Genomic DNA, 20,613 nt, shown 5'->3' on the forward strand with positions numbered 1-20,613 from the left:
TATCCTCAGGTATTCCGAGAAGCCAGAAGACGTTCCAGGAAATTCACAGGGCTCATTTGCCTATGTACTACCAGAAGCAACTGAGAGACAAACCTGTTACAGAAAACAGAACATGTAAATTTTAATATAATCTGTTTTCAGTAACAGGTTTGTCTCTCACAGTTGCTTCATTACACTAAATTTTAGTATAATGAAGTAGCAAGTTTTGTATACATGAAAACTATATCACGAGAGAAAAGTTTCCCCCCCTATTTGTTGTTGTTATTGATTTTGTTCAACAACTAATATATTTTCAGTCATATCTCAGAATTTATTAATTTTTAAAAAAGCTGAATAAAACCATCTGCTTTTCTTCTGGTCATTGGATGTGTGGGGATAATGAATTTTGCAAAGGAGATATTTGCTTTCAACATTTTCCAGTTATCCACTGTCAGACATTGCATAATGGAAACCTGGTGGAGTGGAGAGAACTGTTAGGACATGGTCATTTCTGGATATAAACTCTATAGGAAGGCTACAAAAGGAAGTCTTGGAGGTGGTGTCAACAGGGCATTCAGTTGGCCTCTGTGAATAGGATGCTGGACAAGATGGACCTTGGCCTGGTTCAGCAAAGTTCTTCTTAGGATCTTACACTCTTGATTTTTGTCAGAAATAAGATGCACAACTGCATGTGGAATCCTTCAATGAAGATAATGGCCATAATTTTAGGTATATTTAACCTTAGGATGGTGAAAGTCGCAGCATTTCCAGAGCAGAAAACATCTCATTATTCTAGTCAGACAGAATATTGCTACTGCCCTGAAAACCACTTCTGAGACTTGCTCAGTGTGAGCAAGCAGATGCTCAAGAACATCACACTGACCTTATTTTTCATTCTTAATTAAAGCCTGACTTGAACAGTCAATTGCAGTGTCACATACTTGATTCAAGATCAGTCCAAGACGGCAGGTTTTAATGTTGCTATAATCACGCAGGGATATGACTCCAAGACGAACATCCAATTCCAATTAATCTTGCATAAGGAAGCGCAGGCTGAAATGATTTAGGAGAAAAGGGAAATATGGACACTTGGCTAGCTTTTAAAGGAGTTTAGACAAATCCAAGGGAAGATGAAGTTGTCAATTATTATTTTCAGACACTATGACTGTATACTACCCTCCAGTATTGACTTCTATATGCCAGTTGCTGGGAACAAGGGCTGCACATCATATTTTGAAGGTGTCCTCCCACCAAAGCCTTGACACCGGCGCTGTGTCGTGACCTCTGGGTTCCGACAAGATCTCACCAGAAGCTGCTACTGTTGCTGTTTCTCTTTGCTTCTGCAGTGCCTTCATGGTTGGCACCCACCCCTCCCACTAGAGAAGAGAGGAGAGGAGCTGCATAAGTGGTTTCTGGTGAGATCTCATAGAGATCTCAAGAGATCACAGCAGAAGCCACCACTACTACTTCCTGCTTCTCTGACACCACTGCAGGTGCCCCTACCCCAGCCTCCCATGACTGGAGACATGGGAAGAATGTGAGAGCCCCATGAGATCTCACCAAAACCCCCAAACTGCCACTGCAGCTGTTTCTCCTTACTTCTTCAGTGGCAGGCAGCACTCCTGAGAAGCCAAGGAGGCACAGTGGCAGCAATGGCTTCTGGCAAGATCTTCACAAAATCCTGCAGGACCTCACTGGAAGCCGCGGCCACTTCTCCCCACTTCTCTGGCAGTGGCAGGGTTGTGGATGGGTGAGGAGCCACCCCTGAGAGTCCACTGCCCAAGGCAGGTGCCTCAGTCTACCTCATGGACAAGACAGCACTGACAGGGAATCACAAGGGAAGAGAGCAATGTTGCACTCAAGTCCTGCTTGCAGAATTCCCACAGACATCTGATTGAAAGCTGTGAGAACATGATTATGAACTATATGGGCCTTTGGATCAATTTTCTCATTAATTTATGGAGAGTGTAGGGTGTAATTTATGGAGAGTTAGGGCCCTTCACCAGTCCGTTTTCACATCAAACTTTATTTATTTATAATCATTTATTATTTTTTCCAAACTGTATTTCCAGTTCTCCGTGAAAAAACCTTAAGTGTTTCAGCTTCTTATTAACATCTATTTGTTTGGGTTTTCTATTTTTATTTTATTAAAATATATTATGTATTTACTTTTTTTTTTAAAAAAGATACTATATATGCAATTGTTTTAACTGCTTTATATATGTAACTGTTTTCTATGTGTTATTATATTGCAAATTGCTTCAGGATGTCTCTGGGGAAGTGATTAATAAATGGAAAAAAAAAATATTTTTTAAAAACTCCTTTTCAGTGGTAGACTGTCTCAACGTACAGCCAAACCTGCAATATAACTCACTTGCTGCTACAAATAAAGTAAGGCATCTCCTTTCTAAATTAAGTACAACTATTAGTTCAGCTACTTATTTATTTTGGAATGCAGTGCTACACACTTTATGTTCTGATGCAACCAAAGATCAGAACTTTCAAGTCCTGTTGATTTCAAAAGAAGATGAATGTAAAGCCTGCCTGGGCAGACCAACTCTATACTCCTGAAGTGGGAAGGGGGGACACTTATAGCGATCTAGTGGTGGTCTGATACTCACCTCCCTTTATACATTCACTGTGCAGAAGTGGGAATGGGGAAAGTGTCACTCCTCTTTTGATTGCCAAGCCAGCTTTAGTCTGGTTGGAGGTAAAAGAGGAGGAGCTCTTTGGATTCAAGATTGACTGTGCAAGCTCCACAGAGAAGCTCTCTGCTCTTTTACCACAGCAACAGACAGAAAGGAGGGACTTTATTGGGAGTGGGCACTCCTGCACATAGCAATAAAAGACATAGCTATATATCACATTTGCATGTGTTCATTGTAGTTCTGTTTATTGAGGTATGTAATTTACAACCTATTGTTATGTGGCCCCTGAGGCAAGGAGATAAGTAACTATACAGCCTTTAGAAGACATCTAAAGGCAGCCCTGTATAGGGAAGTTTTTAATGACTGATGTTTTATTATGTTTTTATATATGTTGTAAGCTGCCAAGAATAGCTGGAGCAACCCAGTCAGATAGATGGGGTATAAATAATAACATTTGTTTGATTTAATTTATTTATTTATTATTATTATTATTATTGAATAGGATGTCCAAATTTTCTTCAAAGAAATGTTGGAAGGTATGTAACGTCAATCCCAGGGTGGGTTACAGCATAGTGTGTGTGTGTGTGTGTGTGTGTGTGTGTGTGTGTGTGTAACATGATAAGGTTACAGATGTCCCTGTTTCCCAGGGACAGTCCCCAGATTTACAAATCAGTCCCCTGACAAAATCCATCTATTTAGTAGAAAGTTGAAAAGTGTCCCCAGATTCATTGAAAAAAAAATCTGGTAACCTTATAACATGATCAAATAAGCAATCTGAAAAATCAAACTAAATAATAATAGTAGTGGTAGTTTATATCCCGCCCTCCCCAGCCGAAGCCGGGTTCAGGGCAGCTAACAACACTCAAATAATACAACATTCTAAAATCATTTCATTATAAAATTAATTCAAATCAAATTAATGGCAACCATTGTGCTAGAGTTCTGTGATGATTGCCAAAGGAGGGAGTCAGGCTGTGCCCTGGCCAAAGGCCTGGTGAAACAGCTCTGTCTTGCAGGCCCTGCGGAAAGATGTCAAGTCCCGCAGGGCCCTAGCCTCTTGTGATAGAGCATTCCACCAGATTGGAGCCACAGCCGAAAAAGCCCTGGCTCTAGTTAAGGCCAGCATAACCTCTCTGTGGCCTGGGACCTTCAAGATGTTTTTGTTTGAAGACCGTAAGTTCCTCTGTGGGACATACCAGGAGAGGCCGTCCAGTAGGTACGAGGGTCCTAGGCTGTATAGGGCTTTAAAGGTTAAAACCAGCACCTGCCAGTGCAGCTGGTATAGCACCGCGTGAATGTGATCTCACAGCGAGGACCCCGTAAGGAGTCTCGCTGCAGCATTCTGCACCCGCTGGAGTTTCTGGGTCAGTCTCAAGGGCAGCCCCACGTACAGCGAGTTAAAATAATCCAGTCTGGAGGTGACCGTCGCGTGGATCACAGTGGCTAGGTCAGGGCGAGAGAGGTAAGGAGCCAACTGCTTAGCTTGGTGGAGATGAAAAAATGCCACCTTTGTTATAGCTGCAATCTGCGCCTCCATGGAAAGGGAGGTGTCAAAGATTAAACCCAAACTCTTAACGGACGGTGCCGGCACTAATTGCACCCCCGCAAGAGATGGGAGTTACCCCCCCCCCAATCCCATATCGTCCCGACCCAGCCAAAGGACCTCTGTCTTCGAAGGATTTAACTTCAGCCGGCTCCCACGTAACCATCCAGCCACAGCTTCCAAACATCTGATCAGTGTGTCTGGGGCAGAGTCAGGATGGTCATCCATCAACAGATAGAGTTGGGTGTCATTAGCATACTGATGGCAGCCCAGCTCAAAACTCTGGACAAGCTGGGCGAGGGGGCACATAAAGATGTTGACAACATCAGGGAGAGTATTGCACCCTGAGGTACTCCACACACCAAGGAGTGGCGCGATGACAATTCCCCCCCAAGCGCCACCCTCTGTCCCCGACCAGAGAAAAACGAGCACAGCCATTGAAGGACTGTGCCCTGGATCCCCACGTTGGCAAGGCGGTGGTCCAGGAGTTTGTGATCAACCATGTCAAAGGCTGCTGACAGGCCTAGAAGAATCAGCAGCCCCGACCCACCTCGATCCAGCTGCCTGCGGAGATCATCTGTTAGGGCGACCAGAGCCGTCTCGGTCCCATGACCAGTGCAGAAGCCAGACTGGAATGGATCCAGAGCCGATGTTTCATCCAGAAACCCACCAAGCTGTTCAGCAACCTCTCTCTCAGTCACCTTACCCAGGAACGGAAGATTCGAAACCGGGCAGTAATTGGATAGATCTAAGGGATCTAATGATGTTTTCTTTAAGAGCGGGCCCACCACTGCCTCCTTCAGTTCAAACTACTACAACAGTGGATCACAGTAGCATGGGGATGACAAAATATCTCCTCCAGTCAAGCTAACTAAATGCCTGCATAAATAAAAAATGTATTTCCCAGACACCTAAAGCCCACCAGGGTTAAATTTGAAATACTGTATATAATATAGTTTCAGAAATTAAAAACAGTCACTACAATATAAATAGAAATACACCATATCAGATAATACAATTTTGACAATGTGAGCCACATACCTGTTTTCAATCTGCTTTCCAGGTTTTAGCTGCTGGTGGGCAGCTTCAAGGCCCACCTGCCCTTTCTTCTTATGGTTTTTTATCAGGACCAGAAGACCCTTCGAATAGGGGACTCTCCTCTGCATAGGATGAGAGAGAGCCACTCCAAATTAAGCCTTAATTGAGTTCTGTGAATTAACACACACACAAACACCACAATTGGGCTTGGATGAAGAGTTAAATATTCTCAAAGCAAACTTTCTGTGAACTTTGTGCCTCGTTAAGTTAAAAATTACTCTCAAATGTCCAATTTAATGGAGCAATCCCTTGAGAACATCTGGGTTACAGGTGCTGGCTGAGGGTGTCTATTTGTCCCCCTTTCCAGGTTATGAAGAAAAATGAATGAAAAGATATATGTGTGCAGAGACACTTTAATAAGTTTTGAGGTCAATAGTGAATTGGATTGAAACTGAGCTGTGCAACAGATCAAAATGAAGAAGGGGAAAATGAGTATGAGAGAGAGAAAGAGAGAGTGTAACTTCAACAAACAAGAGGGTGTGATAGATATAAGCACTGCTTTAAGGCTAGCTGATTTTCTTAGTGATATTTAAGAAGGAATGCTGTATGACATACTGTGCGTATAACTTTTCGTATGCCAACAGCAGACGTCATAAAATGACCTCCTGTACCTGTGTATTCCTTCTTCCTGAAGTGCTTGAGATGCCTGCAGCTGAATGTGGCATAAAAGAAAGTATGAAAGTGATAGTGAACATTACTCTAATCTTGAATGCATTACCTTCCTTATTGGCCTCTCTCCCTCCTTGGGGGTTCAGTTCTCACCTTTTGCCTAGAGTAGCACAGATTCGTACATTCCCTCCTTCATAAACGCAACACACAACACAGCCTCTTGTTTCCTGTATTAGCCTCCAGAAAAGGGAGGTGCCCATCCCCAGCAGAAACACAAATATCAATGACTAGAGTTCATATCACTCTCTGATTCTTTTGGCAAGGGTTAACTTTGCTCCCAATACTGCTGCTGTTCATTAACCCTCCAACAACCCTGGTCCTTTCCTCTGAGCAAAAAGGCACAATGAATTGGATTGGCTTATATCAGGGTGATGGATACAGCCAGTGGGACAGCTCCTGGACTTCTTCTCCCCCTCCCGCGCAGTGGGCTACCTTGGCAGGTGGGCAGGGGTACCCACTTGCCAATCATCTGATGTCACCATGGACTCAGCTGATAGAACTTTATTCCTTTGCAACCGTGGCTTGACCAAAAAAGAAGGTTTTTTGTTTTGCAGCCCAGCATGACCTCAAGCTGGAGCTGCCAAGAATCCATCTTCCTTTACAGGCATGGTTCAAACTGTGGCTGCAAAGGAAGATTCTTTGCATCTCTGGCTAGAATTCAAGATGAGTTGCAGAGGAAGAATTTGCAGTGAAATTTTGCTGCCCAAAGTTGCCACTTTTAAAATTAGGCAGCTTTCCCCATCACTGCCTGGTTTTGCGCGCGCGCACACACACACAGTTCATTTTATGTGCAACTCACTGTTAATGCTAAAGTTTAGCTAGTGCAAGAAGAGAGCTATGGAATTCAATTTTATTTTAGAGAGTGTGGAAATGCCTTGAGATAGATAACGCAGGTATGACTATGGAGACCATTCTTCCCATCAGCTAGCATTCTTAAGACATTATTTTAACCAGACTAGCATGCCAATTTGGACTGAATAAAAAAAATCACAGCTGGTTGAAAATGTCTGTCGATGGAAACACCTTATGGTGTTGTTCCTGTTATGGCTGAGATACATTTAAGGGCTCAAGCAAGGTTGGTTGTATGACAAGAATCTGTTCCACAAGGCTAATCATTTGTCCAGTTAACCAGCTTACATTTCAGATAAGCAACATAGTCTTTTAATCATATTGAATAATCAAGTCAAACTTTGAGCCCTAGTTTATGCAAACAGAGAGAAGGAAAGTTTGTGAGTGTCATATAAAAAGGCAACAGGTCTTTTGTGGATTCAGTAAAATCAATCTCTTTACAGTAAATCCAAGCAGGCAATTTGATTTACGGATGCGCTGAGAACTGATGAGCTTTATTGGAATTAGTTAGCACATTTGTATGATCAGAGCATTTATGCTGGGGATTTTGGAGGCCAATTAGCTACTGTATAGTCAGTAGTTCTAAGTGTACTGGTTCCAAGGAGTGCTTGGACTGCCAATTCCAAGATGTACTATTCCCAAAGTGCTGCTAGGATCTAATTTAGAAAAGTGCTAATTTTGGAATAGTTTGTGCCAGGCCTCAAGGCTTAGTATATCCAAAGACTAATTTCAGAATGGGACAATATGGAGGAAAGAGGCGAGCAAATGAAAATCGGTGAAGAAATGCAGGAGGCCACTATGAATATAGCTCTCTTCCAAGCCTTTTCAATTAGCAGGAAACAAAAGAATAGAAACCCCCTCAGCCAATGTGTGTGCCAAAGCCATCTTAATGCAATGCTTCCATAGCTCTCCATCATGGCCCACTCGCTAATTAATTGAGTTGGAAGTCAAACTGCATGCCTTCACATCCAAGAGAGGCGGAGAAAGGAGCAGCCGAGGCAGCTGCCTGGGGCCTCCTGCTGACCAGCTTCCATGCAAACAGAGAGGAAGGGCGACTGGGAAAGCAAAATGTGTCAGCTTCGAAAGGACAATACAGAACTGGTTCTGGCTGACTTGATACTACCCAGCAGAGCTAGGAGAATGCTAAGCTATTTTGTGGCACACTGTAATATGGCCTGTCTAATCTGAAGTTTCTGGTTTACTAGTTTAGCAGATTTCAAGTGGGATGCAACAAGGCTATGACTGTTGATTCCAGGCGAGAAGTGACCTGATAAAACAAGATGAGTAACTTCAGGGCCAAGGGCTGAGACCTCCAGGTCTCCATGCCCAGTCCTCAGGAGTCACCCTGAGGCACACCCCTCACTTCCCTTGCTTCAGTCTCTCCTTGAATGTTTTTCCTATCTGGATTGTGTCCTTGAACTCTGATAAAGCCTTCTGCTGGCCTGGGTGATTGGGTAGAGAGGAATATTATGGACGTGCGCAGAAACTGGACTAATGTACAAAGTGGAATTTACATTCATTGCTTCACCTACTTTTGACCCTAGCTTGTCTCAGCCACTGGTACGTGGACCCCAGAGGGTTCCCCAGAAAGAAATGCAGCCTTTGGCATGAAAAATATTGTCCACATCTCCCTCCCCATAAAGTACTGTATTTAGTTCGAATGGAACAAATGTATTAAAATTGTAACATTTTCCCTAGCCCACATTGTTGGCAATGATGGCCACTGATAAATATTTCTTGGCACCAGATCTATCTACTTGATTGCTGCAAATTCCAGTAGATGAGCGCTTGTGTGAACTTTTAATACTCTCCTTGGGAGACATTACATCTGCAGATTGTCTCTTTGATTAACATCAGCATTCAGTAGTTGATTCCAGCAATAGGGTGGAGGTTAAGTGTGTAATTGCCATACCTCAGTCATCAGCATTTTATTTGGAAGAGGAGAATCCACACAGTGCCATCATCATTTTGTAACCCGTGTTTTCCAAGTTATTCATCCATCTTTATTACTATTGTGAAAATCATCAACTATTTGTGGAGCTTGTTTGAAGCTAGAACCAAAGTGTGATTTTCAGGGATGTGGGTGGTCCTTTAAGCTACTCTCCTTTCTTTTTTAGGAGTGTGAGGTTTCAATGTTTGCTGTAGCATTAGTGGAGGATGAACCATATCACTAGAATGTCTCACCTCCTTATTTGAGGACTCTGCTGCTATTTTGTTTCTGGTGACACCACCAGTGCCATGCATACGATCTTCTCTACCTTATTCACATTTGAGTAACTCTTACTGTTCTTCTCACTGTTTTAGAAAGCAGTGCTTTCTTTCTGGGGGTACACAGGGGTATGCATACCCCTAAATGTTTTGTACTTTGTACTTTTGTCCATTTACTGTATTTATTTCCCCCGATTTGAACCATAAAATGGTGATTTTCTTGAGTCAAAATGAGACTATCCCTAAACATATTTTTAGGGGGGGAAAGCACTGTTAATAAGTATCTTTTACTGGAAAGAGCAGCAGATTTTTGAAGACATTAAGGTTTATATTGGTGCAGTATTTATTTGGGTAAAAATGTTGGAGGAACATGACCAAAGGCTACAAACAGCTCTGGAATGACCAGAGCAGCAGGTCTATCACTGAATAATCAGAAATGCAAATGTAGAATGTATTTAGGGGGAAAGCTGACTGAAAAGATGTACTGATAGACGCTGTCAGAATTCCATCTATCTCAAATATGTTCTCTCCAAAAGATAAGCAGTTTTCACCTTTGTTTTACGTATTTTTATGGTTTGAATGTAAGTTGACCAAAGCACTTTTAATAGTAACGTTGGTTGGGAAATTCATGTCAGACTTGGCTAACACCGTCCAAGCTACTTTAAAAAGAAAAACAATGCTGGACATAAGCTTCATATTTATTGGACAAGCTGTTTGAAAAGCGGAACCAAGTAACCAAACTTTTCAGGTACAATACTGTATGTGCCTCAAAAGAGGAACTGTAGCATTATCTCCAGGGATCTTTGGAGACCAGAAGTACTGTATAACCTTCTAGATGTCTCACAGAAGGAGAACACCAAGATGCACAAATAGCAGGAAACTTTTAGCTTAGTATTATTAATGGGAGTCTTCATCAGCGAGGCTGTTGAATTTATTTAGAAGCCAAAGATTGTGACACAAGGATTGCATCTGCTGTGGCCAAAGGATAAAATGGGCAGGCCTAATGGTACATTCTAGAGCCAGAGGGCATATTTCAAAAACAATGAGAGAAATAGGAGGAATATGTGAATAGGAAAAACCTTTGGGCTGTTGAAAAAGGAGCAGAATAAGGGCCAAATTAATCACGATGTTAAATCTGTGATCAAATTTAATGTGAGGTTTTTTTTTGTTTGTTTTAAAGCAGTCTTTGCCAACCAACTGCCTTCGAGATGTTTTGGACTGTGTTTGGACTCATGAGACTTGTAGTCCAAAACATCTGGAAAACCCCAGGTTGGCAGGTGAATTCATATCATGGTACATGGCGGAAGGGTGTAACTATTCCCCTTTGTTCTGTAGTCCCAAAGAAAATTGCTCCTCCAGGAGGAAAAGTGCTGTATTTATTTTTAAATCACAGGAAAATGTAACCTTTCCCAAACAGTCTGCAGATTTCCTTGCCCTGTTTTCAACTGAGAATACGTATCAGGACCAATTGGGAAGTGGCAAGTGGACTATGGATGGCTTCAAAAGAGGATTAGACAAATTAATGGAGGGTGAGGCTATCAGTAGCTACTCACCCTGGTAGCTTTGTTACACCTCCACTGCTGTTGCTGGAAACCACAGGAGGGGAAGAGTGCTCTTGTGCACAGATATGGCTTGCAGACTTCCCATAGGCATCTGCTTAGCAACTCTTGAGGACAGGATAACAGACTACGCAGACCATTCGCCTGACTCAGCAGGCTCTTCTTAACACAAAGCGAAAAAAGAGAACAAAACTGTTGGATTTAGGTGGGTGGTGTGTCGAATGAGCATCCAAGAGAATGAATGATTTAAGGGTATAACCATAGCATTTATCCAAAGCTGCTAGGTAAATTGTCCCCCACTGCCACCCCCCAAATAAATCATGTTTTCCGGTGCTTTTTATCAGTAGCATGTTACCCATTCCTGTCTTGCCAGCTCTAGCATATTATATTGCTGCTTGTTTGCCATTGACATATTTCATCTTTTTCTGCCTCTTTCAAAGGAGGAAACAATTTCAAGAGTAGTGTGTTACATTCCAAGGTCAAGATAAGTGAGTGATGCAAACAAATGCTGACTTGACATGGACAGAAACATGTCATAAAGCAGCAGCAGTGGCTGAATGGCAGATTTATATGTACCTGCAGATATTTTAAATGAAATTTATTTAAGACTACACAGGAGAGATGAAGAAAATCATAAAAAGTATTGCATACAAATATATAAATGTCAACAGTGTTACGTGAATTCCTTTGCAACTCAGAAGGAACCGTAGCTGTGAAATCATAAAAAGTTGACTCAGTAGACTGTTGAAACTGAGGTCCAGTTCACATAACCATTCCAGCCAGCGGCAGCTGCATTGTTCTTACACCATGCAAGCCTAGGCATGTTTATTCTAAAGCAAATCCTGCTGTGTGCAGTGGGTTACTCACACACAGGTGTGCATTGGAGTCCAACATCACTCACTCAATGCTGACCTTTTGCTTCACAGCTATGGATTTAGCCATGTGACTCTCAGCCAACACAACAGGCTGAAACAATTATATAAACTGGCCCTAAAACTATGTATTTTGCCATTGGTGTCAAATTTCCAGAAGGGTGGGATTTTCTTTTCCTGCTGTCTTTTCTCAAAAGTATACCTGTGAACAAAACTGATGTTTTTTTCACTGACAGCCTTGCATAGGAAGATAGAAAGCTGCCTTATCCTGAGGCAGACCATAGGTCCATCCAGTTTAGTATGGTCTACAGTACATGGACTGGAAGGAGCTCTCCAAAGTTATAGTCCAGGGGTCTTTCTTAGGCCTTCATGGAGATGCCAGGGATTGTATTTGGAACCTTCTGCACCCAAAACAGATGCTATTCTACTAAGCTAGATCACTTCTCATTCTTCATAAATATAGGCTTAACAATATTGTTTTGTTGTGATAGCCTATATAATAATCAAAAGGAAATATGGAATATAGAAGTGTAACACCCTTTTGCAGATTTGGTATAGCACCAAGGCTTGTTCCCTCTTTTTTTTTTTTACAAGCACATATATTATTCTGAGTGGACAGGTTTAATTGTACAGTGTAAGCATATTTAATATTGTTGAGTGCTTACTTTTCAGTCCAAAATTCTACAAAGCTGAGTGCTTCTCTCATAAAAAAACAACAACCCTAAAGACCATCAATAAATGCCACATTTTTAGTCCACTTTACTCCCATCCAGGAAATGAAAAGATCTTCCTTCCAATTAAATGTCAGTTGTTCCATACTGAATGTCAAGTGGGCAGACTGCGCCTACTTTACATAACAAGATTTTGAAATTAGAAAATAACTCTTTAGTCATGACATTGATTAAGAGATTGAAGAGATGATTGTCGGCTCAGAAGATCAAAAGAAGTGTTCTTCAAAGTAATGCAGCATTTACTTCTTCACTAGGAAGTGTAATCAGTTAATCATTTTACACAAATGCCATTTCTTTGTGCTCGTAAACTCCTTACTTAGCTATCCTCGCCAAGTTAAGGAAACAAATTACCTCGTCTTCTTGCACAAAAGCTGCCCTTGATTAGTATCGAAAACCATTAATGGAAAGACAGTGAAGGTAAAATTCACTGTGGGAAAAGGCAAAGCATGTGTCGTTCTATGTGTTCAAAATTATATGAACTCCAAGAAACCTGAAATGCTACAATCCTCAGGTGTATAAAACTGAGCAGAAGATGCAGCCACTTCAAAGTGGAAGGTTTCCAAGTGTGCAGCTGGAAGGTCTCCAGAATGGAGTGCTTGACCTTTGCTGACCAAGCACATATCTAAGATAAGGACAGCAAAGTGAGGTAATGGCTCTTTCCAACTGGAATGTCAATCCCTCTTTCAAGAAAGAAAATCTATGGGTGCTGAAGAAAGAAAGGGAGGGACACACATTTGGCAACCCTTAAAGAAGATTATGTGTGAGGGGCAACTGATCCTGCTTTAAGCACAAGTGGGAAGCCTGTAGCAAATAGGGAAGCTATGTTGCTCCCAAGAGTAGCCACTTTTCCAAGGCCAAGTCTGGTGTCAGGAGTTGGTGTCATTGGGCACCTGCCAAGGCCCATACCACATCACTTACGCTACTGATGGGCGGGGTATAAATAATAAATTATTATTATTATTATTACTGCTAAACCCTTTGAGCAGGGGTGGGGAATCTCTGCCTCACAGGACAAATTGGGCCCACAAGGCTGTTTTGGTCAAGCGATATCCAACTATGACACAGTCAGCTAAAGGCAGGACTTGGATGAAAGGGGTTTTTCAGGCACTGGAAATCGGCTGATTGGCGGGGTGCATGCAAGCTCCCCTCTTTAGCACTTCCCAAACGCTAACACCCAGCTGACTGCTGAATGCTTGTTGGGGCTTGTTATTTGGAACACATTTAGCCAATATTATATCAGCTTCATTGGCTGCCTCGCTGCTACTGGGCCCAATTTAAAATGTTGGTTTGAAACCTTCAAAAACCAAAATAGTTATATTGCCATGTTATATGAAGGAACAGGGGAGCAGGTGGAGCTGTGGTCTAAACCATTGAGCTTCTTGGGCTTGCCAATCAGAATGTCAGTGGTTTGAATCCACACAATGGGGTGAGCTCCTATTGCTCTGTCTCAGCTTCTGCCAACCTAGCAGTTCAAAACCACACCAGTGGAAGTAGATAAATAGGTACCGCTGCAGCAGGAAAGTAAACTGTGTTTCCATGTGCTCTGGTTTCCATAATGGTGTTCAGTTGCACCAGAAGCGGTTTAGTCTATGGACAAACTCCAGCTCCCTCGGCCTGAAGCAAGATGAACGCTGCAACCCTTTGACTGGACTTAACTGTCCAGGGGTCGTTTACCTTTACCTGTATGAAGGAACACTTGTACCCATATGACATGAGCCAACAGTGTGACACGGCAGCTAAAAAAGCCAATGCAATTCTGGGCTGCATCAATAGGAGTATAGCATCTAGATCAAGGGAATTAATAGTGCCACTGTATTCTGCTCTGGTCAGACCTCACCTGGAGTACTGTGTCCAGTTCTGGGCACCACAGTTCAAGAAGGACACTGACAAACTTGAACGTGTCCAGAGGAGGGAAACCAAAATGGTCAAAAGCCTGGAAACGATGCCTTATAAGGAACAGCTAAGGGAGCTGGGCATGTTTAGCCTGGAGAAGAGGAGGTTAAGGGGTGATATAATAGCCATGTTCAAATATATAAAAGGATGTCACATAAAGGAGGGAGAAAGGTTGTTTTCTGCTGCTCCAGAGAAGCGGACACGGAGCAATGGATCCAAACTACAAGAAAGAAGATTCTACCTAAACATTAGGAAGAACTTCCTGACAGTAAGAGCTGTTCGACAGTGGAATTTGCTGCCAAGGAGTGTGGGGGAGTCTCCTTCTTTGGAAGTCTTTAAGCAGAGGCTTGACAACCATAGGTCAGGAGTGCTCTGATGGTGTTTCCTGCTTGGCAGGGGGTTGGACTCGATGGCCCTTATGGTCTCTTCCAACTCTATGATTCTATGATTCATATGAACTGCTACAGAGGCCCAGCTCACACATCAACAAGGTTAAAAAAAAAAGATCATTTTGTGTGGTGATTCCCTAGCTAAAGGAGGTGTGCTTCACTCCTTTCCTCTCTGCCTTTAAATTTGGCTTTAAAAAAAATAATAAATTGCTTTTCATTCAATTAGCTGTTGGATGTTGTATTGCAATTCAGATTGTTGCCATTTCTCTGTTTTAAATCATATTAAATTATTTAATCTGTTTTATTGGGACAGCTTGGCTGAACTCGTGTATGGTTTATATGCTGTGCTTGGCTTAGTTTAGAATTTTACAAGTTTTACATGTTTAATTGGTTCTGATACTGATTGTGAGCAGCCTTGAGAGGGCTTTAGCTCTGAAAGGTGTTAGACTACCACTGAAACAAGCAAGCATTGTTTGGGATATTTTTGGGCTCCATTAATATTCAGAGCTCTTACTTCCATTCACTTTTATACAGTGTTGTTTACATTCAGAATTGCGTCTGCCAGTGAATTCTTGTGTGGGAGTAATTTTGACCAAGTTGCTGTTCTCTCATTTTGCTTGGCTCATCAATAGTAATCTCAAAGAAAATCGGACAACAAAGAAACAACAAGAAATGTCACACCTCAGGTATCACGCCAGGGTGTTAAGCATGTTTATTTCTTTTAATTGTTTCCCCTCTGCATGCATGGTAGTGGCAATATTCACATGGGTCTGAATAGGAACAAACAAGGTGGTGCTTTCTGTTGGAATATTTACAAGCTCGGAGGAACTTGCTTTGACACATGGGCAGAAGCTGTTTGACCCTACTCTTCATGCCCTAAACTGCCTGCCTGCCCCTGCTGGTATTAATTGGAGTGGTGGGGACAAATACAAATGCTGCTAATTAGTTAAGCAAAAACCATGGGAGATCCAGGTTGTGGATCTTGTGAAAATACAAAAGGAATTGGGTTTCCTCACCTTTGTTTGTCACCCCCTGCTTCCAAGCCATTATTTCTCAACAAGTGCATAGCCTCTTGTCCCTAACTTCTTTCAACATGTTGCTACCACCATATTCTAGTTCTGTTATGGTCCATCTCATTGCCTCTGAATACTAGTTTCTGGGAAACACAACTCGGAAGATTGCTGGGGCACTCAGGTCCTGCTTGCAGGCTTCTCATAGGCATCTGGTTAGCCACTCTGAGAACAGCATATTGGACAAGATGGGTCTTTGGTCTGATCCAGCTGGACTCCTCTTATGCCTCTGCATTTTGCAACTCTTCCCCTGCCCCAGTTAGAGTCACTTCTTCTAATGTTCTACTGCTAAACATCAAGAACACCCTTGATTTTTGTAGGAAATAACAAGCACCGAATTCAACAATGTTGTCATGTGGGATGTCTTTTACAGTGTTTCTGGGAACCATAAATGTTTTTTTCCTGGCTTATGTGCGTTGGCACACATATGTGTGTGCACATACACACAATCACACAAATGAAATACAAAATTAAGTTTGGAAACTGTGGGCCACTCTTAAGGGAATACAAACATTGTCCCACCCACCTCCCCAACCCAAGAATGTGGATCTGTTTCTTATCCGATTAACATAAAGTCTCATCTACTGTAGGAAACAAAAGGCTTTAGCTGGAAGTGATCCCGTATTTAGGCGTGGGAATACATAGGGTCTTGATTTCTAATTTTGGGGGTGGGGAGGAGAAGAAATGTCATCTGGTAAGTTCTTATCCAACTCGGTATTCTTTTCAGAACCCTCAGTCCTCCAAAGTCCTCCAAGCATGTTTTCAGACTAATAATCTGCAATGCATCACTTTTGGATGCACGGTAGGTCAACCGTTACTGTATATTGTTGGATGCCAGCCCTCTCTAATCCTTGGATCCAGTAAGTGTTAAAAGCTAATCAAGTCAGGCTAGCCTCCTCGTGAGGTGTAAGGAGACCAAAGAAAGGGGCTCTGTGGGAGAAAGGGTTGGTCTCTGCTTGAATCCAAGGCTGTGGCTATGGGAGAAGCAAGACCCTTTTGAGTTGCTGATGTTGTGAACCCCTCCATCAGAGGCTCAAGTTGTATATATGCATAAATAAACCATATGTCCTAAAGACACCACAGACACTGCTGTCCCTGATTCCAAAGGAAACACAAACCCTGGGTAACCACCCGGAACACCTGAGATCTCGCACCATTCTGAGATTGGGGTGGCATGCAATAATATGTTCATTTTTCCCAGTAGGCTTCCTAGGTGGAACCTGAAACCTGCACAGCCCCTAGTGGAGCCTCATGTGAATGTTTGCTACCTCTTCCTATGTTCTATTGGGAGACTGCAACGCAGATTCCAGAGGGGTACTTGTGTTAACCTGTTCCAGCAAAACAAACAAAAAACAAAAACCACTTCTTCCCACTTCCATTTTGAGTTCACCCACAAATTATGATGATATTTCATGCATCTGTTGAACTGGCCTATAGTACATGGAAACTTATGCCGTGATAAAATTGTTAGTCTTTAAAGTACTACAAAACTGTTGGTTGTGTTTTACCAGATTCATAGCACATCCACACTATACATTTAAAGCTTCCCCCAAATAATATCGAAAACTGTAGTTTACTCCCAGAGCACTACAATTCCCAGCATCCTTAACAATCTACAGTTCCCAGGATTCTTTGGGAGAAGCCATGGGCTTTAAATGTATAGTATGGGTGTGACTATGCCATGTTTTCATCATAAGTTAACCCTTTTCCTCCCCAGCTACACCTTCCAGAGAACTCAGAAGCTTGCATACTATTTTGTGATAGTTTTGGGTGGCCTAATAAAGGCACTGCCCTAGTAAGGATTTTAAAAATGGAAGGTATTTTTGCATCCCATTGGAATAGCAGAGCAATACTTTAATCAGGACCAGATAGAATGTAAGTAGTATATGAGCATTTAAGTTCCATATAACTTTACTTCAGCTTGGATGTTAAGGAAAATAAATAAAAGCTGGACAAGAAGGAAAAGCCTACAGAGCTCCAGTTCATCATAGCCTTAAGATCATCTTGGATGCAAAACAGATTTCACTTTGAGAGCCAAAGCTACTGAGATGGATGGGAAGACACAATAGCTATTCCACATCTTACCTTTGAATTTTCTATAATGGACCAAAATGCTTACCTGCACTTTTAAAAAAATCAAATTTACACAATAGCAAATAAAAAGTAAATGTAGTAGTGTTGGTCCATGGGTTGGGAAGCCCTCCAAAATCTTTATTAAGACCAGCCAAAATGTCACATAGTTATGCCAAACTTTTGATATTTCCATAATTCTACTCATGACCTTTTTATATCCTTGTGCTATCAGTTTGTTTTAATCCCTCCATATCTATATGCGTTAATAGTTTCTTTCCCATTTAGGGGAGTAGATTGTAAGAGTAGCTTTGATTTGTGTTTGGAAGATCACTGGTTCAGTGAATACTTGATGTGTCAGTGCAAGGAATTACCTCAGTTCCTTCCTCTTAAAAGGAAGGAAACAATGAAATGATAAACAGAGGCTTCAGGTCTCCATGTCTCCAGATAAACAGTGAAGGGGAAGTTAACACCCACCAGACAAAGGACTATGGTGGAACCTGTTCCCTTTTTTTATTTCCACTCTAGTAAAGGCTGTTGTGGTTGAAAAATTGAGAACACATGCCATGTTTGTGATTCTGTGCTGCTAATAGTGTGATTCGGAGAATCCTTATATCTAAACAGTCAAGATGTTTCTCACTTTCTTCATATGAAATATATTCATCTGAAGCCAACCCAGTGCAGCTAAAATATTAATTACTAAATGCTATTTGAACCAACAAGTTAAAGGAACTAATGGAACAAGTTGGAAGTGTCTTTCAATGGGATTTAATCACAGCTTACTTGGTCTGGATCGGAACCAAAATATCAATCAGGAAATAGAGGTGCCTGAAGGTTGCCAGATCTAGACCATGAAGGTGTTACTAGACCTTTAAGAGTTGCAAAGAAAGCAGAATTTCACCATGTACATCCCTTGTCTTCATGGCACTGTGATGGCAGGACAAATTTCACCTCATGGAATTTTCCCTTCTGCGCTCTCAAGGTCTGCCTCTGGCAATTCTTTTATGGCAGTAGCAATAAATCAAATAACCGTCATTTAGTTTGCTAGCTAAAGCCAAAATTTTAGTTTATAGGCTGGTCAAAATTATATCTTAATGGTTTGAGGAGAAAAGTAACCTTTCAAGATTTTCATATGTTGAAATAACAGACTAGCCATCAATATAGAGAAATGCAAGCGCCCAATAGAACTTCCAACTTTATCAACATGCAAAGCCGTCCAGAACTCAAGACCAGATTGTGATGTGATATTCAGAGGAAGGGGTGGAAAAGACTAGTGCTGAAAATAAACACTTGCATGTTCTTGAATGTATTTAAATTTGTTCTCTTCAGTACCCTTATATATATGCACATCACATGAAAGAATATGCGGTCACTGGAAGGACAGATCCTGAAGCTGAGGCTCCAATACTTTGGCCACCTCATGAGAAGAGAAGCCTCCCTGGAAAAGACCCTGATGTTGGGAAAGATTGAGGGCACAAGGAGAAGGGAACGACAGAGGACGAGATGGTTGGACAGTGTTCTTGAGGCTACTAACATGAGTTTGACCAATCTGTGGGAGGCAGTGGAAGACAGGAGTGCCTGGCTTGCTCTGGTCCATGGGGTCACAAAGAGTTGGACACAACTAAACAACAACAACATGAAACAGACTTGGAATCTCCTAAATCTGTGAAAGGCATTTTACAAAACTGAAATAATAGAACTGCAAAAAGTGTAGGATTATTTCTGTTGAATTACATCAAGGTAGGGATAGCTTTTCTAAAGCTAAAATCCTATACATGCTTACCGGGTGGTAAGTTCCATTGAACTCAATGGATCATATTTCACAGTAAATAGGATTGTGCTGTAAGGATCCAACCAAGAGCTTCCTGGCAGATGCTATCATGCAGTTTGACTTTTGATGGTATCAGTCTGGCATTTTAAAAAACCCAAAACATTCATTGCCATTGGCACTCAGTGGAAGATAATTCTTGGTTGTCAGGTGTAAGATGTAATCTTCATACATAGGACGGTGAACAAACCACTTTATTGAGGACAAAGTCTAACACATCTTAGGTATGAAAAAAGTCCACCAGACTTGCAACTGCTCCCAGTTCTGGTCTCGAGAGCTTCCCAGCTTTGTGTAAAACCTGGAATAGAACTACATAAAAGGTAAAGGTATCCCTGACCGTTAGGTCCAGTCACGGACGACTCTGGGGTTACGCACTCATCTCGCTCTATAGGCTGAGGGAGCTGGCGTTTGTCCGCAGACAACTTCTGGGTCATGTGGCCAGCATGACTAAGCCGCTTCTGGCGAACCAGAGCAGTGCATGGAAACACTGTTTACCTTCCCACCGGAGCAGTACCTATTTATCTACTTGCACTTGACGTGCTTATGAACTTCTAGGTGAGCAGGAGCTGGGACTGGACAACAGGCACTCACCCCGTTGCGGGGATTCGAACTGCCAACCTTCCAACATGATATCAGGATAAACCTGTTGTCCTAGACACGAGAAGCAGAAACACCAAAAAAAGAGGCTTGCATAAACAATGGTTATTTTGGTCACCAATGACGTAAAACCCAACAATATTTATTAGGAACAGAATTTCCATGTGGTCATTTTTTTCCATGTGGCAAACGGCTATCTTTTTGATCATGTTAGATTGGCATAGTTCAACTAAATTATACTCAGAGCAGATGCACTGAAATTAATGGCCTGAACTTACTGATGTTCATTCATTTCAATAGGTTGACCTGTGAGGAAAACTTTAGTTGAATACCAACCCTAATTACGGTATTTTATAATATTTACCATTGGCCCATTTCCATTGCTACATAAGCCTATGCCCCCTAGTCCATTGATGATGCTACCATCTCTTGCCTATTCAATGGATGGCAGTGAGTGAGTAAAGTGATGTTTGAGGGAGGTGAACTACCACACAAAATTCTGGCTGGATGTGAGTTCTAGCAGTAAAGATTTTAAAGGAACAGTGTGGGGGGGGAGGGGGGGAATCATAGAAAGATTAGCAAACTGACATAATATGAGAGAAATTGAAGC

The 20,613-nt window shown here is 41.9% G+C and overlaps 1 long non-coding RNA gene across 1 annotated transcript; it reads right to left on the reverse strand.

The window, feature by feature from the left end:
• Nucleotides 1-308: 308 nt before the first annotated feature.
• LOC309378489 lies at nucleotides 309-5,385 on the reverse strand. Its single transcript, XR_014172098.1, has 3 exons — nucleotides 5,212-5,385; nucleotides 921-1,032; nucleotides 309-452 (listed from the first exon to the last, which is right to left on the reverse strand). It is a non-coding gene; the product is annotated as an uncharacterized lncRNA (long non-coding RNA).
• Nucleotides 5,386-20,613: the final 15,228 nt, after the last annotated feature.

This window comes from Podarcis melisellensis (assembly GCF_964234715.1).
Source record: "Podarcis melisellensis genome assembly, chromosome: 10".
In the NCBI taxonomy this organism is placed as follows: domain Eukaryota; kingdom Metazoa; phylum Chordata; class Lepidosauria; order Squamata; family Lacertidae; genus Podarcis; species Podarcis melisellensis.